We start from the raw sequence: 23,390 nt of genomic DNA, 5'->3' as shown, positions 1-23,390 counted from the left end.
CAAAATAGCTCCCAAGTTACTACAGTATTCCACCCTTTCCCAGATTTCATTAAACCACATACAAGTGTTGATCCATGTTGGTGGTGCCTCACCGCTTCCAAACAAAGCCTTTCATGACTACAGAGGTAGTGCTGGATTCTCGGGGAATATTTACCCTGCATGTCAAGCGTGGATGTGACACTGAGTAGGAGCACCCCACAGTGTTATTCCTTTGCATCCCAAAACCCTGAGCATACCCATGCTGCTGAGAGATGCATGACAGCATCAGCTAAAGCTGGTGTATTTTACACCACGTGCTCATCTTTGCTGCTTCTGCTGCACGTTTTCTCTGCTCCCTGCCTTTGCAGCACACAATATCCCTGCAGCAGCAGAGCTTGGCACTTAGCTCCTGCTTCGCACATTGGCAATGCCCTGTAAAATCTTAGTGTCACTAAGGCTCAGCAGATACTCGCTGGAGAGCTGAAAATAAGCAGTAACCCGCCTGGCAGGGACTATGCAAAAGGACAGCAACGCTTTACCGGGTGCAGAAAATGGCTGACAAACCAAAAAAGGCAGCTATCAATAACCTGCAAGAGCTATTCATTTGAAAAATCGACCAGACTGCTCATGTCAAGGGTTTGCAGTAATATAATCCCCAAAATCCTTCCTTTTCACTGCCTCCAGAACCAGCTGCGGAAGCACCAGCCTTTTGAACTCAGCCTGTAGCCTGCTAACGCAGCAATTAGTTTAAGCCCCAAGAGAAGTAGGTGGAAACCAGTAATTATTTGTAGAAGGGATTACATTGTACTAGCGATAACCAAAATAGCTTTGTTCCTTCCTTGCCTGTACTTTGTTCTTTGGAATATAGATGACCCAAATAATTACCTATTCCATCAGGCTCCACAGAGGCGAGCCCGGTGCTCTGGTTCGAATCCTGCATGCAAAATAGCCTAGAATTGTTAACTGCAGCTTGTAATTGCAAACAATGAATCGAAGAGTAAGAAGCAGTACAAAATATACCCACTGTAATTACAAGCCAAATTGATGCTTCTGCAAGGAACATACCCTCCTTTTTCCACCTGGCTTCAAACACCATTTCCTCTCCTACTCGTATCCCTAGATTCAGAGGTTCACTTTGTTCCCAGCTTATCCCCTGCCTTGCAGAGCAGCTCCTTCACAGGCAGAGCCACAGAGGAGAGCCTCAAAATCCACAATGAACCTCACAGAAAGTTGTATTCCCTTTGCAGAAGAAAACATCCCCAGGTTTTATAGGTGCTACAGGGACCATATTCACCTCCTCTAAAAGTCTTAGTTCAGCCCTTTTAGGTACTCAGAACAATCCACCTACACTTAAATCTAAGCCTAATTTCAGAACGTAAATTCATCTGACCCCAGCAAAAGACATGAAGCACCTTTTGCTTCCAAAAGGATGGCAATAGATGTTTGACCAGCATGAGGATGATGCATCATCTGCACTTGAAAGCAGCGGCAAAATGGATATAGTGCAACAAGCCCAGCAGCATCAGTAATGTGATAAAGGTGGTCTTTCCCTTAGGTTAGATATAAAATTAATTTAGTCCAGCTAACCAATCACCTGCACTTAGCCATGATTTTTTTCTTCACATATCATTAAGAAGGGCCAGGAGGAGGCTAAATGAGACTCGGCAGAAGATCTCCTTGCAAGCACAGAGCAAAAAGCATGGTTATCTGCTAAAACCTAAGTGGTGAAAAGACATCAATGACCAAAACAAGACTCAGCCTCTCCATTTCCCATGAGGTGTAAGTAGCTGTAAAGCTTAGGATGAGAACAGCTTTGTTGGAAGGCTGATATTTGCATAAGCACTAGGTCAGGCATATTTGGGTCACTACCTACTCCAGTTTTGACAGAAAAACTAATGGTGGTAGACAGGGATAAAAGGAAAAAGGGGGTGGACCTTGCATTGTAGGTGACATGCTGCTCCTGCTTTCCCATCAGGCGATACCAGTGCAGCACTGCACTGAGCATGAGCCCTCACCACCCATATTACAGCCCCATCCCTACTTCTCAGGCCAGTAACAACCCTTAGCTCCCAGTTTCAACACTGCCCCTCTCGAGGATCATACTAGGTATTAAGGGGGGGCTTTCTCCATCTAGAAGAGAGAAATACAACAAAAGCAACAGGCCAAATTAAGTCAGATTATTCAGATTACAGACAAAGCATTTTTTACAGATAAGGCATTATCCACTAGAAAAAGCTTATCCCAAGGAATAGCCCAAATTAAGTCTGGCACCAAAAAGCAGGGTGCTTTCTGAATGGCAGCTTTTAGCTCAACTAAGTTACTGAGCTCCAGATACAACAGGGAGAAATTGATAGGAGTGAAGACTAAATGAGGCGAACCAACAGTTTGTTTAAACAAAACCTAATCCACCATTGCAAAAATAAAACGTAGCAGCTGTAGCATTGAAAACAAGAGTTATTTCCTAGAGCATCACAGATAATTTTAACAATTGAGCACTGTGGGAGTTATATAAAGAAAACCAGATTATTAAATTAGTGCAGACAAAAGGTTTACTGCTACATTACATTAATATGGTGGCTGGAAACATGAAATACAAGAGGATAAAAACTCTGAGACTACAATTCAAGAATCAGATGTTGGACCTCATTGCTAACCAAAACCAACTTCTGGGCCCATCCCACTTTTTGAGGCGTTTTGGGGAGCACAACAGAAAGCTTGAGGGAAAGAACAGCTGTGCCAAATCATTCAGGGGAGCAGAAGGAATTAGAGGAGCAGTTTTTAATCACTGCTTGCCCCTCCATTGCTCACTCAGATCAAAGACGTACTATGCCATCTCCTCCTCCCAATCAATGGGTGGCAAAAAGCCTGCAACGGGAACAGAAGCTCCACTTCCTGTCTTTGGCTTATCCTTTCGCTCCCTCTTTTGTATTTTACTTGTTTCTCTTGTTTTGGGCTCAGAAAAGCAAGGTGGGATTTTAGCATCAGGTGCTTCAGCTCACTTTCTTCTCGGTGCTCTGCAGACAAAGGCAAGACATAGCAATAGCTAATAGCAGGACTTCAAAAAGCTGCCAAACAGATCTCCCTCCTCCCTTCCCCCAAATGAATTCTCTTCTGCTTTCAAGCACTTTTTGTTTCTTTTCTTCTTCCATAACTAATAAAAGGTTACAGAGGATTTTCATGCAAGCAGAAGCCATGGGACCAGGCAGGCAACCACATCCTCTCTTTGAATCCCAAGCTGTGCTTTACTGTTTAGTGCTGTACAGCAACCTGAGACAAATGCTGCAGGCACCGTGGGTTACACCACCCACTTCTTGAAACAAGGCCTATACACAATTGCTCCCTACCCAGATACTCAGTTCCTAGTGGCACTCGTTCCATATTTTAGTCTTTGGTTAAAGAGACAAGTTCCTAAGGACATTGAAACCCTTTCAAAGGTATTGATAGAGCTAAGCAAAGTGACAAGTACAGGAATACCCGTCCGTGTTTAAAAGCACAGGCACATGTTCCTTCATGTCATAATTTCTTTTCATTACATTGCTGCAGTAAGTGTGAATACAAATGAAAACCTCATTTTTATGCTCAGGTATTTAGTAAAAGCCTGTTTTGACGCTGTTTCACAACTCACATGGGGCCAGAAGTCATTCAGCAAGGGAAACTCTCCTGCTTTCCAAAACCAGAAGTCTTAGCCAGTCAGTAGAGATTTCAAACTCTGAGCCTAAGCAATTGGCTCTTCTTACACAAGAGAAAGTGAGACCTGATCTGAAGAGGTCAAGAACACTTTCAAACCAATGCAAGGAGCACCCATCAGATGAGATTCAGAGCTTGGGAATAGAAAGGAAATGTGATCATTTTTAAACACGCCAAAAACCCCAAAACCAGCACATCTGAGATTTGTAAGGAAGCAACTTTAGCACCTGATTTCAAACACATTTGGGAGGCCTGAATTTCAGCACGTTATTGCTGATCAGCTTCTGGAAAACCAGTTCACTCCCCAGCTTGCTTCTAGCTTAGCACTCTCAAACAACGTTAGAGAGCCACACAGTGACTAAGAATACTGTGCATCTCTCCCCAAGGCTCCCACACATCAGCCTGCCATCACATGCTGGAGGTCAAAACACACATTTCACATTCATAGCTCACTTCTGTTTCTAAAACTTATACCATGATTGACAGCCTCAAACACACATGGCAAGTCCTCTCAGAATAAGAGATGGAAATGAACAAACAGCCATATGCTAGTACTAAAGGGAAAGCTGTCATATTCTGGGCTTCTACAGCCTATGGCATCAGTAAAGGGAGCCTTGACAACTTTGCGTTACTAATTTGCTGTCACTGATAACAAGGCATTGCTGCTCCAAAACACACATTGCACTGTCACTGCTCGTGACAGACTTGCAGCTGGAGGTTACTGCCTTCAGGATGCAAATCCACCTATAATTCCCATAGTTTTTCTTCCTTCTGTAGATGAATGTATTTTATAAACCGCTTTCTTCCACAAGCTGGTGTTAGTATAGCCGAGTATTCTACTACCTATAACAAACATTGCACCAGCCAAAGCCAGACCTGTGCTGTCTGGGCAGCAGGTCTCAGTGGAGGAGCAAGGCCCTCTGGAACCACACTTTGTAACTAGCCGAGATATTGCAGGTTTTCCATTTGAAGATGTGAAAAGCATTTCTGGAGTGTCATGGTTTAGCCGCAGGCAGCAGCTCAGCACCACAGAGCTGCTTGCTCACTCCCCCCGTGTTCAGATGGGGAGAGAATCAGAAGTGAGAAAACTTGTGGGTTGAGATAAAGACAGGGTAATAAGTAAAGCAAAAGCCATGCAGGCAAGTGAAGCAAAACAAGGAATTCCTTCACCACTTCCCATCAGCAGCCATCTCCAGGAAAGCACTGATCCATCACGTGTAATAGTTACTTGGAAAGACAAACACTGTAACTCCAAATGTCCATCCCCTTCCTCCTCCTGCCCCCAGCTTTATATGGCTTTAAAATGACAGAGGGGAGGTTGAGATGAGCTCTTAGGCAGAAATTCTTCCCTGTGAGGGTGCTGAGGCCCTGGCACAGGGCGCCCAGAGAAGCTGTGGCTGCCCCATCCCTGGCAGTGTTCAAGGCCAGGTTGGATGGGGCTTGGAGCAACCTGGTCTAGTGGAAGGTGTCCCTGTCTGTGGCAGGGGGTTGGAACTGGATGAACTTTAAGGTCTCTTCCAACCCAAACCATTCCATGATTCCATGATATACTAGAATGATGCTACATGGAATGGAATATCTCTGTGGTCAGCTGGGATCAGCTGTCCAGACTGTCTCCTCTCCCAACTCCTTGTGCACACCCAGCCTACATGCTGGGGGGTGGGTGAGAAGCAGAAAAGCCCTTGGCTCTGTGTAAGCTGCTCAGCAGTAACTAAAACATCCCTGTGTCACCAGCACTGTTCCCAGCACGAATCCAAACCATAGCCCCATAGCAGAAACTATGAAGAAAATTAACTTTATCCCAGCCAAACCCAGCACACAGGGAAATCAGTTTACATCCAGTTCTCTAGAAAGCCAGTGCAATCTAAGGGGTGGGAGAGATCAGCAAGGAAAAGCAGGTGGCAACTCCAGAGGGGTAACACTCCTACAACTCCAAGAGGAACTAAGGAGGATCAGAATACACTTTAATACCCATCCTCATCTGCCAACAGGGGCAGCAGCCTGGAAGGAGCATCTTCAGAAGGAGGGGAGGGAGGGACGGGAGGAAACTCTGCTCAGGCCACCGAGCAGGGCTTTTAAAAGCGGTACCGAGCTGCATTAACCCTGCAGCCCGCACCTCCAGCGCCGGCAGGGAGCTGCCTCGGCAGGCTCTGAAGCCCTGCAGCTGCCTGCCAAGCCCTCACTGCTGGGCTGAAGGCACCACCTAGTGACAGCAGCACCTCCGAGGGGTTCTCCCTTCTGCCGCAGAGCCCAGGGCCCTGGGGACAGAGCCACACAAACTCCCAGCTCCAAGGAAACAGGCAACATTCAAGCCCCGGTCCTGCGCTCCCCTGTAATCCCCTTCGTTACCTTCAGCGCTGCGGGATGCGCACCTTGTACCCTGGCAGCTTGTTCTGCTGTACCAAAGAGCCTCAGCCACGCGGTTCAGAACCCAGGGAGCACACAGTCACACTGTGTGTGTTTAATTAGTGGCAGAGTCTAAGGTTGCCCCCAGGCTACAAAGCAGGGATTTCAGTGCCATTGCATATTATAATTCTAATAATCTAATAACTCAATCTGCTTGGAGCCTGGCAGAAACAAGTGAAAATTATTGAATATCAAAATCTATTCCCTCTTGCTGTGCAAGCTTACACGCTTTGTTTTCAGAGAACAGTTATAAACATCACACCTTCCTTGGAAGGACTGCATGTATCACTCACATGCATGTCACGTATCATTCACTCACAAACACGCAACGATGCTGAAAGTGAGAAGTGACCAATGCAGATGTTTCCTTTGGATCAGACAGTTGGGCTTGAAAGGGATGCAGTAGGTGGATTTGATAGTTTATTCATTCTAAACAGAAGTGTATAAACTTACAAGGTTATAAAGTTAGCATTGGTTAAATCTGCATCATTTGAGTAATGGAAGAACTCTCCTGAATTACATCTGTTGATTCCACTCTATGCTCAGAGTCTGACAAAAAGAACAAACTATATCACAGAAGTAAACTTGGCAGAAAAATGCCATGAAATAACAATAACATGATATTACACTTTATCTCCCCCAAGCATCTCCCTACGATTATTTTCTAAAGTCATATATAAGTTAAGGAAAATGAGTGGTTTTAAAATAAGTGATTCTAAATCTGCAGCCTGAGCCGGAAATTGGCCAGGCACAAAGAAGTCATTCTTCCAGAATAAACACGTGCTTGGGAATTCAAATCACTGCTAATAGATGAGGTGTGGTGTGGTAACTTAAAAGACAAAACCCCCTCTTCTTATACTGGCCAACGAATATGGCTTGAAGCTTAGGGTCATGGACCACTTTCAGATTGCAGAGAAAGCTTAGCAGGCAGCCACATGTGGCTTGAGCTGAAGCCTGAAGCAGAAACTCTGTAGTAACAAGGGAGAACTTAAACCCTTTTATTCCCTTCAGGTGTTGGCTCAGTACCCAAGCAACACAGCCAACAAGATCAAGCAAAGGCAGCATGCTACAAACAGGAAGTTTCCCTACTGTCATCTCCTCCTCATTCCTGTTCCATTCCTCTGCATTACCTCCAAATCCTTCTTCATATGGACTTCAGTTCCTGCACTAGAGCTGCTAAAATGTCAACATAAAACAATTGCTGAGTAACTGTCAATAGGAGATGACAGAGGAGGCACACAGAAGTCCTACGTCTCGGCATCGATACAGATCATTCCCCACTCCTAACAAGAATGGAGACACCAAGGTCATGATAGGATATGGCCATGGTGTAACTAACTCACTGTTGGGGAGTTAAGACACATACTATAACATGCACCCTATAGCTCAGAAGACATGGTGTAAATCAAGACCTATTGATGAGCATTTGATCCATTAATGATGAAGAGCTGCATAGGCAAGGGCTGGCACATATTAGCCCCATACTTGAACAGAATTCATATTATTGTATATTTTTACCTTACCACAACACACCTGCAAGATAAGAAATGCCAGTTCCTCCTGCTTCATGCATAACAGCTCAGGTGCTAGAAGAGCATTTCAGAGAAAAACTGCTTGCAATAAACATGCACATCCTCCCCCTGAAGCCATCATTGCTATTTTATCTCCCCCACTCCCCAAAATGGTACAGCAGTTCCAGAACGAGACAGCAGCACAAGTATGCAAGTGACAAAAGACAAATGACCATAACACTAAATAACGCCACATAGATGCTTTTAAAGCTCTTGATTCTCCCAGATCTATTGTTCAAGGAAGTTCTATAGACAGCAAGAAACCCAGTAATGTTTCTCAAGGCTCTCTCTGAGCAATCCCAATTTGGAACTAACTGTTCATAGCAGCATTCTTCATAATATGAAACAGAAAGCCCTGAATATACAGCCTTTATTGAAAGGGTTTGGTAGGTGTTCTTTTTCTAAATCCAGAATAAATAAAACCAAGTAAACACAGCATAGCTTTAACCTCCTGCTTCTAACATGCATAATCTTATTTGGGAATGGCTTAAATAAGATACAGTAGGAAAACTGAAATAGCAAAGAAATGCAAACACCGGAAGAGAGGAAGAAGCCCACATGTATTTTAATTCCAATTTTTCCCCGTTTGTTGTAAAACAGGTCTTTTACAATCAACTGTGCTTATTACCTAATGTACAAGTGACACATTACACACAGGCTTCTTAATGTGCATTTGAAGACACAACCGGGGCGCTGATTAAAAAACAAAGGGCATTTCTTCACTAGCAGAACAGAGCTCCCAGACAGCAACTACAGATGCCCCTACAGCTACAGTTCTGCTGCAGGAACAGCGACTGCCCAGCCTGGCACCTGGATTCTATGGTCATAGCTTGAAGAACCAGAGGAGGAGCCAAGGATAAACTATATAGACACAGGCATCAGTTGGTCCTGGACTGGGATCATCCTCTGCAAGATGGTCCTGTGATGACTTAGGTAGCCCTTGGTGCATTTCCCAACAAGAGGCTTGCTCAGCCTGGAGAGGAGAAGACCTTCTAACAGTCTTCTAGTACCTAAAGGGGCCAACAAGGAATGTGGAGAGGGGCTTCTGACAAGGGCCTGCTGGCACAGGACAAGGGGGAATGGCTTTAACCTGACAGAGGGGAGACTGAGATGACACATTAGGAAGAAATTCTTCCCTGTGAGGGTGCTGAGGCCCTGGCACAGGGTGCCCAGAGAAGCTGTGGCTGCCCTATCCCTGGCAGCGTTCAAGGCCAGGTTGGACACAGGGGCTTGGAGCAACCTGGTCTAGCACACTGATAGATTTAACTTGTAGACTTATTTGTTCAGTGGACAATCTATACAACTAAGACTTTGCCCACAAACCAGTTACGGTATCCCCAATCTCTTCCTCTCTACTGTAACTCTGCACCACTTGGAGATGCATCACAGGTTGCAAAGAACAGTAATGGAGTTTTACGTTACTGCAAACTAAGAGGGAGAGAGGACAAGGGCAACAGTTTTGAAAGTCAGTGCTTTCCACCTTCCAAACTGGGATAGCAGTAACATACCCAAAACTGCAGGATGTGCTACTGCTGGGGAAGAGTGAAAAGCAAGCCTGCAGTATGGTGGAATTAGAAAAGAAAAATGCTCCTTAGAAGAAATGCCCAACTGGCACCAAGGGAACTGTGGGTGAAAAACTCCTAAGTGTTCCAACACCATCTGCCAACACATTAAAAATGCAATTCCAGGCACAAAGAGCAGGATAACAAATTCAAGAACCTGCTGAGCACAAGGGTTCTGAAATCCTAGCTCCAAGAGGCCAGGAAGAAAAGAGTTGACAAGAAACGTGTTTCTTGCTGCAGACGGCTGGTCACCAGTAAACATGCACAGTTCTAAAGATAAGCTAGTCAAAACAAGAAAGCTTATTTCTGAGATTCAGTACAACAGCTGGTTTTGGAGTACTTGTACTTGCTGGCAGAAGCTATTTACTGCATACTCTTCTTCAGTATGGAGTCGTTACACAGTAAATATCCTAGCGTCCAGAAACACATCCAAGCATTTATTCATGGCTGCTCCTGGCTTCTCTCCCATAAAGTTATTTTCCTCAGAGGTAACTCTGCTCTGCACTTCAGACAAATGGTCAGTGTAGTGCACCGCCAGCACTGCTCACTTACATGGATTTAAAATGCAGCCCAAGACAGCAAGCACTGGGCTCCAGGAAGCAAACATGCCCTGATGCAACTTTTTCTTCCCATTATTTGGGATTTAGGAAGGTTGTGATAACTAAAATTACCTTGTGAGTGCTAAAGTCGAAGGATCAAATGTATACCGCCAGTTTCAGAAAACATCACATCTGGAAGACAGATAAACAACAGGATGTCTGCCCTGCACTGAGGATGCTCTGAGCTGAAGGTTACCTACAAAGCTGTTTCCAAAGCAAGCAGGGGTAGGCAAACAAAAGATAAAACCCCAAAGCACAAACAGTTCCAATACAGCAAGCAGCAAAATGCCCCTAGGTCATGGGAACGACTAAGCCCTGGCTGCTCCATGGGGCTGGCCTCATGGAGGTATCGCATACCTCCTGACAAGCTAAAACACTATCTGCTATAGCTGAAATGTATCTCCTATAGTAAAAATGTTAAGGTCACATTTTAAAACTAGACCTGTAGCATTTTGGGTGGTCTGTTAAGCATGCTGTGGTTGGAGATGGCCCATAAAGGCTGCAGTAACTGTATTCAATGGATTCTTTCCCCCCTCTCTCAAGACACAAGCAAGCACCGACACTGGCAAAAGCAGGACCCTGTACAACACATAGGACACAGCAGCATTCACTCACAGACCAGAATAATTTTGTTCCATGCCTCTCATATGAGGATGTCTGCAGAACAGACGTTACTCTTCATTTCCATCCCAAATCCTTGGTTTGGGAGGTTGAAAGGGGTGGGGAGCCTTCGTTAACAGAAATGGCTGAGAAAATAAGGCTTATCTCTTATACTGGTATTTGAGCAAGTGTTTCAGCCGAGAAAGGGTTTGAGTGAACCGCTGGACTCACAGTGAGGCTTTTAATCAATCAATCACTAATTCATGAAACCTAAATAATTGATTCAGCACAAGGCAGCAGAACCCTTGGAGAGAAGAGAGAAAACAATGAGATCAGCTCATTTGCTCACACTCCCCATGCCTGGTGAACCTACTCTCCATCACCCCATGGGTGGTATCCTGAGTAATACCTCTGTGCTCCTTGACACAGAAGGGGGTACCACACTTCATACCGAGATAGGCTTAGCATGAAATGAGAGCACAGGGATTTGGTGCTGAACTGTCTCATCACTTGGCTGAATTAGCTGACCTCAGAGCCTCAGCTTTCTGGGCTCAGAGATAAACAGCTTTAAATGTTTCATCCAAATTGTTACTGACTTTCCCTCCAGGCATACTGGGGCACCTTTTACCAGGGTTACTTGTCTTTTCAGCCACCTCAGCAAAATAACTGGATAATGCAGGAGGTAGTGTGCAGCAAGTGATCAACATTATAATGTCAGAGCATCTTCTCTCTACTGCTTTCACCAGCAAAAGAGTGGTCTTTTTACTCCAGAATTGTGGAGAAGTAGGTATATAGCAGGACAAACTCTTTCTGCCAAGAAGTAACCCCGTGGTCCAAGCAGTCTGTAAGAGCAAGTGGATGGATGCAAGATCCAGGTCCTGTGCGTGGCATATCCTGCATTCACATTCACCACCACCTTCTTGTCTTAAGGCAGAGAGCTGATGAGACATGCTGGAAGCAGATGAGGCTCCCTTCCAACCCGAACCAGACTGTCATTATATGATTTGGAGCTTTGTATTTCTATGGCTTAGAAGTGCTTTTTGTCCTCCAGAGGCTCCATTTCCGGCAGGGAATTGCAACCCCTAACTTTGAGGTACCACAAAAATCTACAGGAATCCAGAAGTTCCACTTTTGGGGCTAAATCCTGTCTCAAATGGACATAGGAAAGGGACTGTGCAAGACCCACGAAACTTGGCAAGCAAGTTACCTTGCCATTAGGCTCAGAGTGGAACTCACTCTGGACCAGAGGGAAGCAATCATCTCTGCGTGGGATTCACAGTCAGATTTATTCACAGATTTACTCCAGTCAGAGCATCACCCCCATTTATTGGGCATGCAGGAACCATACATTCCTTCTTTTCCTGAGGGGTCCCGACTCCCATCTCCAGTAGGGTACCGGATGTTACAGCCCTGCAGCTTTCTTTCTCATTGCCCCAGGATTTGCTTCACTCTTGTAGCATACCAAAACAATTGTAGGGACCTTCCTGTAAACCTTCCCTCTTCTGAGGGGCTGCCTGTGCTCACAGCAGCAACCATTGAGAACCCCTTCCTCTCCAAAAAAAAACCCTCTAAATTAAATAATGTCTGTAATCAAAGTGTCTGTACAAACACCGCTCTCGATTTAATGAAGTATTGATGCTCGCAGATTCGCCTGTGCACATCTGCAGACGCAAGCTGTATCTATCAATTGATTGCATACTGCTTGCTAGTTGTCTTATTCCATCTGAAACGCAGAGTGAAGATCGTTATTTCAAATGAGGGCAGATGACCCTGTTGCAGCACAGAAAGCATCTGAGTGCTGTTGCATCTACCTGCCTGCACCATCTTCTTACAATTCCTTTATCTCCCACACTTCAGCTAGCACTGCTGTCCATCCAGGAACCGGTGCTCACTGAAGATGGGAGACACCAAGCACCTGTTTCTCCCTCAGTGGGAGAGGGAAACTGACTCCAATGCCTGCTGATTGCCATCCCTACTATGGAGGATGGGAGACCTGGCTTATTCCCATTCACTCACCAGTTCAGAGGGCATACTGATGGGTTTGACACAAGGCTTTCCTTTCTCTAGGGAGCACCTGAATGATTCAGCTGCCTAGTAATTCTCTTGCTATGTGGAGCAATTGGTACTTAAGTACCCTGGAGAAAGAGCTCTTCTCAGTGAGAAAGGGAGTACAAGAAGCCTACTTTAGGACTCTTTATGGCCAGGTTCACTTAGAAGTGGAAAACATGTATTCAGAGTCCTCCAGCAGACAGAAAATTAAATCCTAGGACTGCCTTCACTGGCTGAACTCTCCACCTGCTGTGTACTGCAGTAAAGAAGCAAGGGCAGGCAGGAGGAGAGCTTCTGGATCACTCTTCATTTGCGTGCTTAGATGTCTATGTACTTTGTTATCAGCCACTTACAAAAATTTTCTTGTGCAAAGAAAATAGCCAGAACAACCTCTGGACCAAAGGGGGAAATGTCACTGCAGTTATAAGGAAGCATTAGCAGCCTAGGCAGCGACACTACCCACATGAAATCAACACCAAATTCCTAGAGGCTACAATAGACAACACTTATGCACAAGCCTTACTGCCAGAAGAAAGAAGTGAAAGGGCCATGATTGGAAGTAAAGTAGCTTTTAATGATTAACCACCCCCACCCCCCCAACTGGTGTGTTCACTATAGACATCAGCAGAGGCCTGATCCTGTCAGCTTTGTAACTAATTCAGCTCTTTGAGGATCAGACCTTGCAGCTATTGTCTCCCATCCTGTAAACACGCAAGCTGAAAGACTTCCAGGCCTGCTAACATATGCAGAAGTAATTGCTTCAGAGACCAGAGATAATGCAAACAAATAACATGCCAATTTAATGTCTGCTTCCCTTGGTTGTGAGCACAGAAAGTTATCTCAGGGTTTTACATCCAACTCTCCTAGATACAGAGGAGGAAATACTTAATGAAGTTTGTTCAGGTTGAAGCTACTTTAGTGTCTCCATCTGTCCTGGGTTCAGCAGTAGCAGTCATTTTTCTCCTTCTCAGTAGCTGGTGCCTTGCTGTGTTTTTGACTTTCAGCCTGGGAACAGTGCTGATAACACCGATGTTTTTAGTTGCTGCTCAGTAATGTTTAGTTTGACCAAGGACTTTCTGAGCCTCGTGCTCTGCCAGGGAGGAGGGGAAGCTGGGAGGAAGCAGAGGCAGGACACCTGACCCAAACTGACCAAAGAGGTATTCCGTACCACAGCACATCATGCCCAGGATGTAACTGAGAGTTACTGGAAGGGTTAGGGCACTGCGGGGTTGGACTAGGTATCGGTGGGTGCTCTGTTGGGCTGGGTATTACTGGTCAGCAGGTGGTATTGTATTCTCTTCCCTTGTTATTTCCTTTACCATTATTATTACTGGTGGTAGCAGTAGTGATTTGTGTTATACCTTAGTTACTGGACTGCTCTTATCTCAACCCATGGGAGTTACATTCTTTTGATTCTCCTTCCCATCCCTCCAGGAGCAGAGGGAAGAAAAGCTGCAGAATGAGAGAGAGACTGCCTGGCTGATTTATGGCTGACTGGGTTTAAACCACGACACCATCTGTGCCCTTCTAATTTCTCAGAGTCAAGTGTTTGGGTGGTTTGTTGTTTTGGTTTCTTTTCAAACAACCTTGATATATTAGATCAAGACATTGTATGATAAGTCAAGAAATTAATCTTGTTATTTAATGAATGCTTTTAAGTGAATTACATTGGGAATTCTTTACAACTAGAGAACAAAAAGCTATTTTTATTGCCACAGGATCTACCAAATATGTCCTGCTCAAAGGTCATAATGTAAGAGTCTAACAGTTTGGAAACCCTCCCTTCCAAAGACTACAGCTGAATTTAGGCCCACCAAGTCTCTACTTTCTTTTGCTGGGAATAAATTGATAAGAAGCCTACTGGCAGGAAGGGAGTGTATTTTGTCTTCCTATCATTGAGTCAAATAGAGTGAGCATTCAATATCCCCGTTACCATTATTCATTGTTCAAACATCTCTTCAGTTACAACAGGACCACAAGGGCCTCCTGACCCTGCACAGGTTTTTCCTTTATTTGTTGTTATTTTGGAAATTCTCTCCAGATCAAAAGTCTTGATTTTAATGAACATCTGAGTGTAGATCCAGCATCAAGAGATGACAAAACCCCTCACTGCATATGCATCACACCAAATTCTTACTACATCAGTATCTCTTTTTCAACAGAGCTCCTGCATAGCTAAGGAGTTGCTCTGTTATCTCTTGCTAACCAAACTTGGGAACTGGTTAATGAATAGGGGAGTAGATGATCTGAGCCCTGCCGAGGTGCCCACATGGCAGAGGAATGGTCAAACACCCACACCTGCTAGATTGCTACACTTCCAGCATCATTTCTAACTGATAACACCCAACACCTAAAGCTCAGCACTTTAACCTAGTGAATACCGACAGCCCATAAGTCTCCTGGCTGCAAAACAGGACTGTGTTGTCACACAAAAGACACGCAAAATAATGTCTGTGCAACTCTTTGCAGCATCTTGGGATACCAGGAAAACTGATTTTTGACAGGGCATGGGCATGCACCACAGAAAGATTCCTCTGCTGAACCACAACTGAGGAAAACAAAAAGGAATATTAACAACTATCAACAACTATTTTCAAAAGGAATATCAACAACTATATTGAACAAACAATACACAAACTTTTGCATTAGACTGTGACTAGTAAAAGAACATCTCATGACACATGCGAGGGCTGTGAAGACAAAGCTTCCTCCCTTTAGCAAGCTCGGCTTTGCAATATGAATATTCTTCACTTTCCTCCCTGTCAACCTACTCCATCCCATCACAACAGCCAAAGGGGTATTTGTGATGCACCTAAGAAACAGGATTGAAAGGGGAAAATCCAGCTGGGAAGCTTATTGACTTAATTCAACCTTCAGAGGTGTTTTCATCTCAGACCCTTATAATCTAATTCCACAGTGGAGATGCGTTTGTTTCCTAAGCAAAGAAATTTAGTTCCTGCCAGTCAGAAAAATCTGATACAAAAGAGAAATTTAACATTGCTCTGCTGCAAGAAACTGAAGAGCTGTTCCCTGACTGTGGGCTCATTTGTATTACAGGTCTACTGACAGCAAGGCTAAGCTACTGCAGGGAACCTTTCAATTCTTTCTACAGTCAGAACTCTCTCATATGCCTGTATGAAAGAATTACATGGCGTTTTCATTTGAGGTAACTTCACCTGCTCGTGCAAGATATCAGGCTAATGTTATTCAGCAAATAGGTAATGGGAAATAAGGTTTTGATCTCCAGCTTTCCCTATGGTTTCGCTTCTGCTGCAGAAAGCAGTGACAGCACAGATGCAAAGCAGTAAATGATTTCTTGCAATAACATGGGATGCTCGACAGGCTAGCACCTTATATGCCTTACTTCTTACAGCCACTGAGCTGTGCCAGCAGCAAGATCCAGTTAGTCATAGGAAAGCACAAAACCAAACACCACCACCCCCCAAAAAACCCAGCAAAACCCCAACCACCACATTGCTATAAATCTACAACGTGCAAAACCCAGGCAGTGGTTTTGGTAGGTGCAGTGGTATTGTGCCAGAAGGAAGCGCTCTGTATTTGCCCGATATGAAGCACCCATCCAGTAAGCAGGGGAAAACACCACAGCCCATGGCAAATATATTTAATGCTTCTCTCTTCTCCAGATGCCAGCATTACACTGAGCATTTGCACAACCCTGCTTCTCAGGGCGACAAGAATTGAGCTTTACTCCAAATAGCAATGCATGCTCAAGAATCTGGCCTCGTTATAAAAAGACTTGTCAGACTGAGAGGGAACAGAACGGCTTAGGTGACCCAAAAGTAGTTCCAGAGACATAAGAAATGAGAAATAATCAAGTCACCAAAATGCAACACAGGCATTTTCCCTTTCTCAACCCTTTCTTAGCCATACATACACCCAGGAAATTCTCCAGTTAGAAAAGGAGTTTAAGACACCGGTTTCCAATAAGCTCAGTGTGGAGCTCAGCTGACTTGAGCAAATATATCAAGTGCAAAACCAGCTCTGAGCTCTGTTCAGCCTAGCAAAAAGAAGGCTCAGGGAAGACCTTATCACCATGTTCCTGTATTTAAAGGGTGGCTACAAAGACGACAGAGACACCCTTTTTACAAGGAATCACATGGAAAAGAGCGGGGTGATGGGCGCAAGTTACTCCCGGAGAGATTCTGACTGGACACAAGAGGAAAATTTTCCACAATGAGAACAATCAGCCATTGGAACAATCTCCCCAGAGAAGTGGTGGATATCCCAGCACTGAGCACTTTTAAGATTCAGTGGACAGGGTGCTGGGTCATGCGAGGTCATGCTTTGCCTCAGAAAGGATGGACCAGAAGATCCTCGAGGTCTCTTCCAACCTGGGATTCTAGGATTTTATACTGCTGTAACACAGTGAGGTGGTAAAAAAAGGGCTGTCAGCCCTTGCAGTTCCTGTTTGCTACATGTACACAACCAACTGATCAGTTTAATTCCTCTTTATCCACATCAGGTTTCTCTAAAGCTACCAGGCATCTGCTCCTCCTCCCAGCCTCATCATTTTCTCTTTCCTTCTCCTTCTGCCTTCTTGGGCGTTTGCCATTTCTCAGTGGTTCAGTTCCAATTCCCATCACTTGCCTTTCCCCTTTTAGCCCCATCCCTTCCTCCTCACTGTATGTCTTGGTTTTCAAGAGAAAATAATGAGTTATTCAGACATAAAAATCTATACATCTATTGGATTAAACACATATTGGGATGTGTTAGACTCTGTGTAAAGAGGATGCATACATACCCTGAACCTTTCGTCCCCTTTAACATGGTATCCTAGGCAACCCAGGTTGGAGATACAACCATCCAGGCTTTTCTTTTTATAATATAAAGATTAACCTTTGCACATCATCTGAGAATTTCAGAAAGCACATAACCTGATTATGCCTAAGCTCCATGAAATATTCATTTTTCTGCAAGTAAGAGAGAACAGATTTAATTATGTTGGAGGGGCATCTTCTATAGAATTAAACGTCGAAACCTCATTTGCCTACCTAGGAGTTTTAAACACAACCTACACTGGGCTTTACACGCACACCCATGCATGGTATTAATTCAGAAGATGAAATTTAAACTATACCAATACTTCCATACATACAAACAATGTTTACTCAAGTTGCATGTATATTAAATCCAACGCCGCCTTGTCTGTTATTACAAACTGCAGACAACAATGAATTAATATCACCGAGTTATCTAAAATGTGGCCATTGCTCATATAAAGCATTTATGCACTCTGTTTATAAGATTAAATATTTTAAACAGCTACAGGCCAATGTTAGCTATTGAAAGTGTGTATCAAGCACATAGTAACAGCCTCTTGTCATGCCTTAAATCAACTTCAGATGAGAGACTTTGATTGTAATCGATATTAGTTATCTGTGTAAGCGCTTTGCAGAACACTTTTACCCTGAAACACTGATGAAAAGCACTTCACAAGAGCTAAAATAATAAAATAATAGAAATGCTTCCATTATTTCAAAGGAACTCATTGCCAAAAGCTAAGATAACCTCTGTTGTTGTCCCTCCCTCCCTCCCTCCCCCCTCCAATTACTTATTTTAAGGACCTACTCACCACTGTGTTAATCTAATTTCACACACATGTAACCTGTAAGACCTCAGTGTAGCCATTCCTCAGTGAAGCTGGAAGTGAACCAAGGTTAAGCGATTCCATCATTTCTATCTATTAAGGGGGTTTTATTTTCATGTGGAACTAACATAAATCAAAATTATTTACTAACAATGAAGGCTCTTGTTTGCAGGGCCTGGTGTACAGGCTACTTCTCTTCCTATGGCAAAGTGACCCATAGCTGCAGTCACCATATCTTTTACCCTGCAGCCAGCAACACCTGCAACCAGCAGATGAAGACATTGCACCACCTCAGCTTGAATACCTAAAGACAAAAATTTACCACAGGCTGGTTTGGGTTGGAAGAGACCTTAAAGCTCATCCAGTTCCAATCCCTGCCATGACCAGGGACACCTTCCACTAGACCAGGTTGCTCCAAGCCCCTGTGTCCAACCTGGCCTTGAACACTGCCAGGGATGGGGCAGCCACAGCTTCTCTGGGCACCCTGTGCCAGGGCCTCAGCACTCTCACAGGGAAGAATTTCTTCTTAATGTCTCATTTCAATCTCCCCTCTGTCAGGTTAAAGCCATTCCCCCTTGTCCTGTCCCTACAGGCACTTATCAAAAGCCCCTCTCCAGATTTAGGTACTGTAAGACTGCTAAGTTGATGACATTGAACTATTTCCATACAGTGTTTCAGAACCTACGGAGAAGACACCTATTGAAGAGGCTGCTATTCTCAACTGCTTGCAGAGTGTGCATTTTTAAAGCCAGAAAGAGAGACTGCTTTTTACCTCTGCTCTCTGGTGGTGCTGGGGCTTTTTTAAAGTAGAGGTAAGTGTAACTTCCATATATGAAACTCTTCCTAGATGTCTGGCTTTTCAAATATATATAGATGGTATTTGGAGATGAAGCTAAGCACCACATTCCTCCAAACATCACAGCTTTAAAGCCTTCAACTGTCCTTACCGCACTTACAAAAATTCATTTGACTGAGAAACAAACATAACATTGAGCAGCAAATAAAGGACAAGTCTGCCCAGACCTCTGCATAAAGCAGGCAATTCGGTGTCTACAAATCAAATGAAAACAGTGGCCCTCAGCTGACAATTTCCTGGTGATGGGGATAACTGTTTGTGCAGGATCCAGCTGTGGGCTGGCAGGAGGACTTGCTGCTGGCCCAGAGTAGCAGCAGTGCCCCACAGGTGTGGGGTTCACTTGTTGGTGAGGCAAAGTTTGAAAAGGCATTGATTTTAGGAGGCCTATAAGGATGCTGGGGGACGGACTCTTCATTAGGGACTGTAGCGATAGGACAAGGGGTACTGCGTTAAAACTTAAACAGGGGAAGTTTAGATTGAATATAAGGGAGAAGATCTTTACTGTAAGCATGATGAGGCACTGGAATGGGTTGCCCAAGGAAGTTGTGAATGCTCCATCCCTGGTGGTGCTCAAGGCCAGGCTGGACAGAGCCTTGGGGGAAATGGTTTAGTGTGAGGTGTCCCTGCCCATGGCAGGGGGGTTGGAGCTGGATGATCTTAAGGTCCTTTCCAACCCTAACTATTCTATGAGTGGCACTCACACGTGTGTCACTAGGTATAGATGATGGAGGGAGCAGCCCTTGATGGTTTTGAACTGAATCAATGTTTAGAAACAACCCTAGAAATGTAAACCCCCTAGGCTGTCAAACACATAGTGAAGTGTTGAATATTGCATTACTCTCCCCATGACTACTGAGGAAAACGAGCAAGTGACAGAAATTGGTATCAGATATGGGTCAATACTGCACAAATCAGACCTGGACTTTGAGTCCCCTGGAGATTCCAGGGATGGGATCTCACATTTAATAACAATATACAGCAAAGGCTCCTCTCTTATTTATAGGCCTAGGACAAAAGAAAACATTATTTTCAAATCCAGTAGTTTAAGTCTAACCCCCTTGGCTTTAAATTGGAGCTCTAATTTCAGAACAAAGCGAGCGCCACAGATACCAATTAGTTTTACTGCTTTTCCCTTAGTCTTTCTTGACAAACCTCAACTGTGAATCACCAGTAAAGCAAAAATAAGGAAGGAGCCCTCTGTTTTCCTCCATCACTTTCTCTGCCACGTGGAGAGGAAGAGGCCACAGCAGCTTAAGGTATTTCATTCCAAACAAGGCATGTTTTCACCACAGTAGCCTGAAGAGGTGCCCTGCACTTGGGATGAAGCTTGGTTTATGCTACAGCTTGTGTCTTATAAAGGACAAACCATTCAGCCTTCCCTGCCTGAGGCTTCACCCAGGGAACAGTCATTCACAGGAGTAACCCCACTGGCTTCAGTTACTACTCAGCAGTTGGAATATCAGCATCCTCATAAAGCATCTTCATTTTCAGCTGCTGAGCAGCTACGTGTACTCACAGAGCCAACAGCCTGTAATCCTGCCTTCAGGAACCTCTGAACACAGCTGTCATTACTCCTGTGAATGCACATGAATAAGTTGCGGTGGGTGTATCCCAGGGTACAATATATAGTTTAAATATATATGGCTAGAAAACTAGAAAATCACTTCCCTTTTCATACCTAGCACCCTTTTTATACCAACAAAGCCTCACATGTAAGTTGCAAGTCTACCCTGATGGTTTTTTCCCTATGAGATGTCTTCTTGCAGTTTGTTTTCCACTTCAAGGCAACTAAATGACTAACATTATATTTTAATACTTTAATATACAACATCTCATTGCTCTGTGAAATATTAATGAGCCCTCAATGCATCCTTATGGAACTGCTGGAGGTGTCTAGACTGCCTGCTTACCTTAGGACTGCCGTGCTGCATAACTTTGGGGTCTGTTACTTTTCTAAATGCACCATATGAGCTCCCTAACATAAATAGATTCTATGGATAATTGTCCTCACATGGCAGCGCTCTCACAGCCTGAGCACAGGGGTCTTTTTACCCAAAGTCTTGCAAAGGTTCATCCAAGGATTTAAGGATGCACAGAGAATAACCCGACTCCAGTGATACCCAGATAAATATTATATCCCTCCTTTCATCAATCAGGATATTGCATTATATCAAACATGCTCTTTCCCTAAGCCACAGTTCAAACACACCCATGCAGCCAGGCACTCCAGCATCCATTGCAGCAGAAGCTAAAACCCCAGCAGTACCTGCACTCATGCACACAAAGCCTCAAAGGGATGTTAAGCATGTGCTGAAAGCTAAATCCCCACTGGGCCTGGCTGAGACTCTTTTGAACATGGGGAATGATGTGCTCTCCCAGGCTGCAAGAAGCTGCAGGCTTTTCCTTGATGACATCAGTGGGAAGGCACCTGTAAAGGATCTGTCTGATTAGGATTGGTCCATGCAGTAGGCCAGGAGGGTCACTCTGGTTTCAGGTTTGGTTTTTCTTGGTAAAAGGAGATAATTTCCCCTCCCCGAAAAGTTTGAATTTCCAAAATTCCTTATTTGTCTGTTAAAAATACCTTCCAGTTTGTTGGTGCTTCATTTCCTCTCCTTTCTCATTCCCATCACTAAGGAACACTGTTCTTTTTCTACCGTGCGTAACCCACATGGTACTAATTTCATGCAAGTTTGGTGAAATTCCAAGGGTAAAGAGTATAAAGCCCATTAATCACTCCAGACAAGCTGCCAACACCTGTACTGGCACTTCACCAGATCCTAAAGGATTAATAATAGCAAGAACCTGCTACCATTCTCCAGTAACTGCCTACAGCCCTCCGGCAGCAGAGCTTGCACCATTGGCTTTAACCATCAGCCCTACAAATATTTCACCATCCTTCCTCCCCTCTAAGCTTGTACTCAGAAATGCCATTGAAGCAGTTATTCCACATGGCTTTGCAGGCAAACTCTGGAACCATTACTCCAGCTTTCTGGAGCACAGGACATATCACCCTCAGCCATAGCATACCTGCGTCCTCACTGCCAAGATACAGGGGTATACGGGGCTGTGAGTTGCACGTGGACTGTGTAGTAACCATTTACACACAGGTGGATTTTCACCAGAAGAACAGAAATTGAATGTTAGTTTTACTTCATCTCTTTTATCTCCCTATGTCCACCTAAAACAAGGAATGCCATGTTTGTCACCTGCACAGGTTTGCCTACAGCTGCCTCCTTATCTAAGAGAGCAGAGGACGTTGTATCAGACCTCCAGAAAGAGGAGTCAGCATAGCAACTCAGAGAATCACATCCTTATCCCGAGTTGCAGCTTAATAAGATAACTTATAAAATTTGCTGAATTTTCTAACCAACCACACATGCTGCAGTTCTTCCTGAGACAGCACTACACAGCCAAAACTACACACATATTCTGGAGCAGCTATACCCACAGGGCCATAACCACAGATGCTGTACAACCACGTTTAAAATACAGCCATTTTCAAGGGGCTTTCCCTACAAGACTGAGTAAGCTCATGTGAGTGTTACATAGCTGACATTAACCTTGAACCCAGCAAAGTTGCCAAGCCCACAGACACGTTTATAGACACAGCGTCTATTGCAACTTAGGGCAGCTCATGCTTCAGGAACCGGCTCATCAATGCAACTCTCATCTGTCCACAGTTACCCAAACAGAACACAGAGGAAAAGGTCAGAGCAGTTTTAGTGCCCAATGAAGCAGATGCACCACTTAAATCGAGCTTTAGCATTGACTTCAAACACAGAAGCTTTCCTCCAGCTTCTCCCTCCAAGCACCCTGTAACACATTGTCTTTTGCAGCAGCTATTCACTAAGAAGAGAGCTTACCTTTTACTCCACTGCTTGCAGGGGCACCTCCTGAGCTCACAACACCCTTCACCCACAGAAAACCAAGGTATAGAGGTTCCCAGTTATGGGACAGCTTACGCAGACCAGAAGAACTTCTCCCACCTTCTAGCAAGAGCAACCACAGCAACTACCAGACGTGATGCTTGCAGGTGCATGGCAATAAGAGCTGCCACAGCTGCATGTGTTTATCTAATTAGTGCCCACTTCACTGATGAGTGATGTGAGACAGCTGGGAGAGTCTTTGCTCTGCTTATAGATGAGAGGTGTGAAATACCATCCTCACACAGCTGAGGGGAGAGCTGTAACAGTCTCCTTGTGACCCAACAGAGTTAAAAACTAACTACAAGTCTTCAGAAGATGGGGACTCTTCCCACAGGGAAGAATTTCTTCCTAATGTTTCATCTCAATCTCCCCTCTGTCAGGTTAAAGCCATTCCCCCTTGTCCTGTCCCTACAAGTCCTCGTCAAAAGCCCTTCTCCAGGTTTCTAGTCAGCCCCCTGTAGGTATTGGAAAACTGTTACAAGCACATTGCAGTGTGGTACCTCAGCCCCTAACAGGGTCCCCCCATCTGAAACACTCACCATCCCTG

The 23,390-nt window shown here is 44.5% G+C and overlaps 1 long non-coding RNA gene across 1 annotated transcript in view; it reads right to left on the bottom strand.

Annotated features, from left to right (window-relative positions):
- Window positions 1-22,918, bottom strand: part of LOC130596020 (uncharacterized) — a 72,744-nt gene extending 49,826 nt beyond the window's left edge. The window contains exon 1 of the long non-coding RNA XR_008971440.1: window positions 22,781-22,918. This is a non-coding gene — a long non-coding RNA (uncharacterized LOC130596020). The remainder of the gene's footprint in view (window positions 1-22,780) is intronic.
- Between the last annotated feature and the right edge of the window lie 472 nt (window positions 22,919-23,390).

The sequence above is a fragment of the Pezoporus wallicus genome, unplaced genomic scaffold (genome assembly GCF_028554395.1).
Source record: "Pezoporus wallicus isolate ANWC-B61680 ecotype Strahan unplaced genomic scaffold, APGP_CSIRO_Pwel_v1 contig_7553, whole genome shotgun sequence".
In the NCBI taxonomy this organism is placed as follows: Eukaryota; Metazoa; Chordata; class Aves; order Psittaciformes; family Psittacidae; genus Pezoporus; species Pezoporus wallicus.
This window is presented reverse-complemented; position numbering and strand designations above follow the sequence as displayed.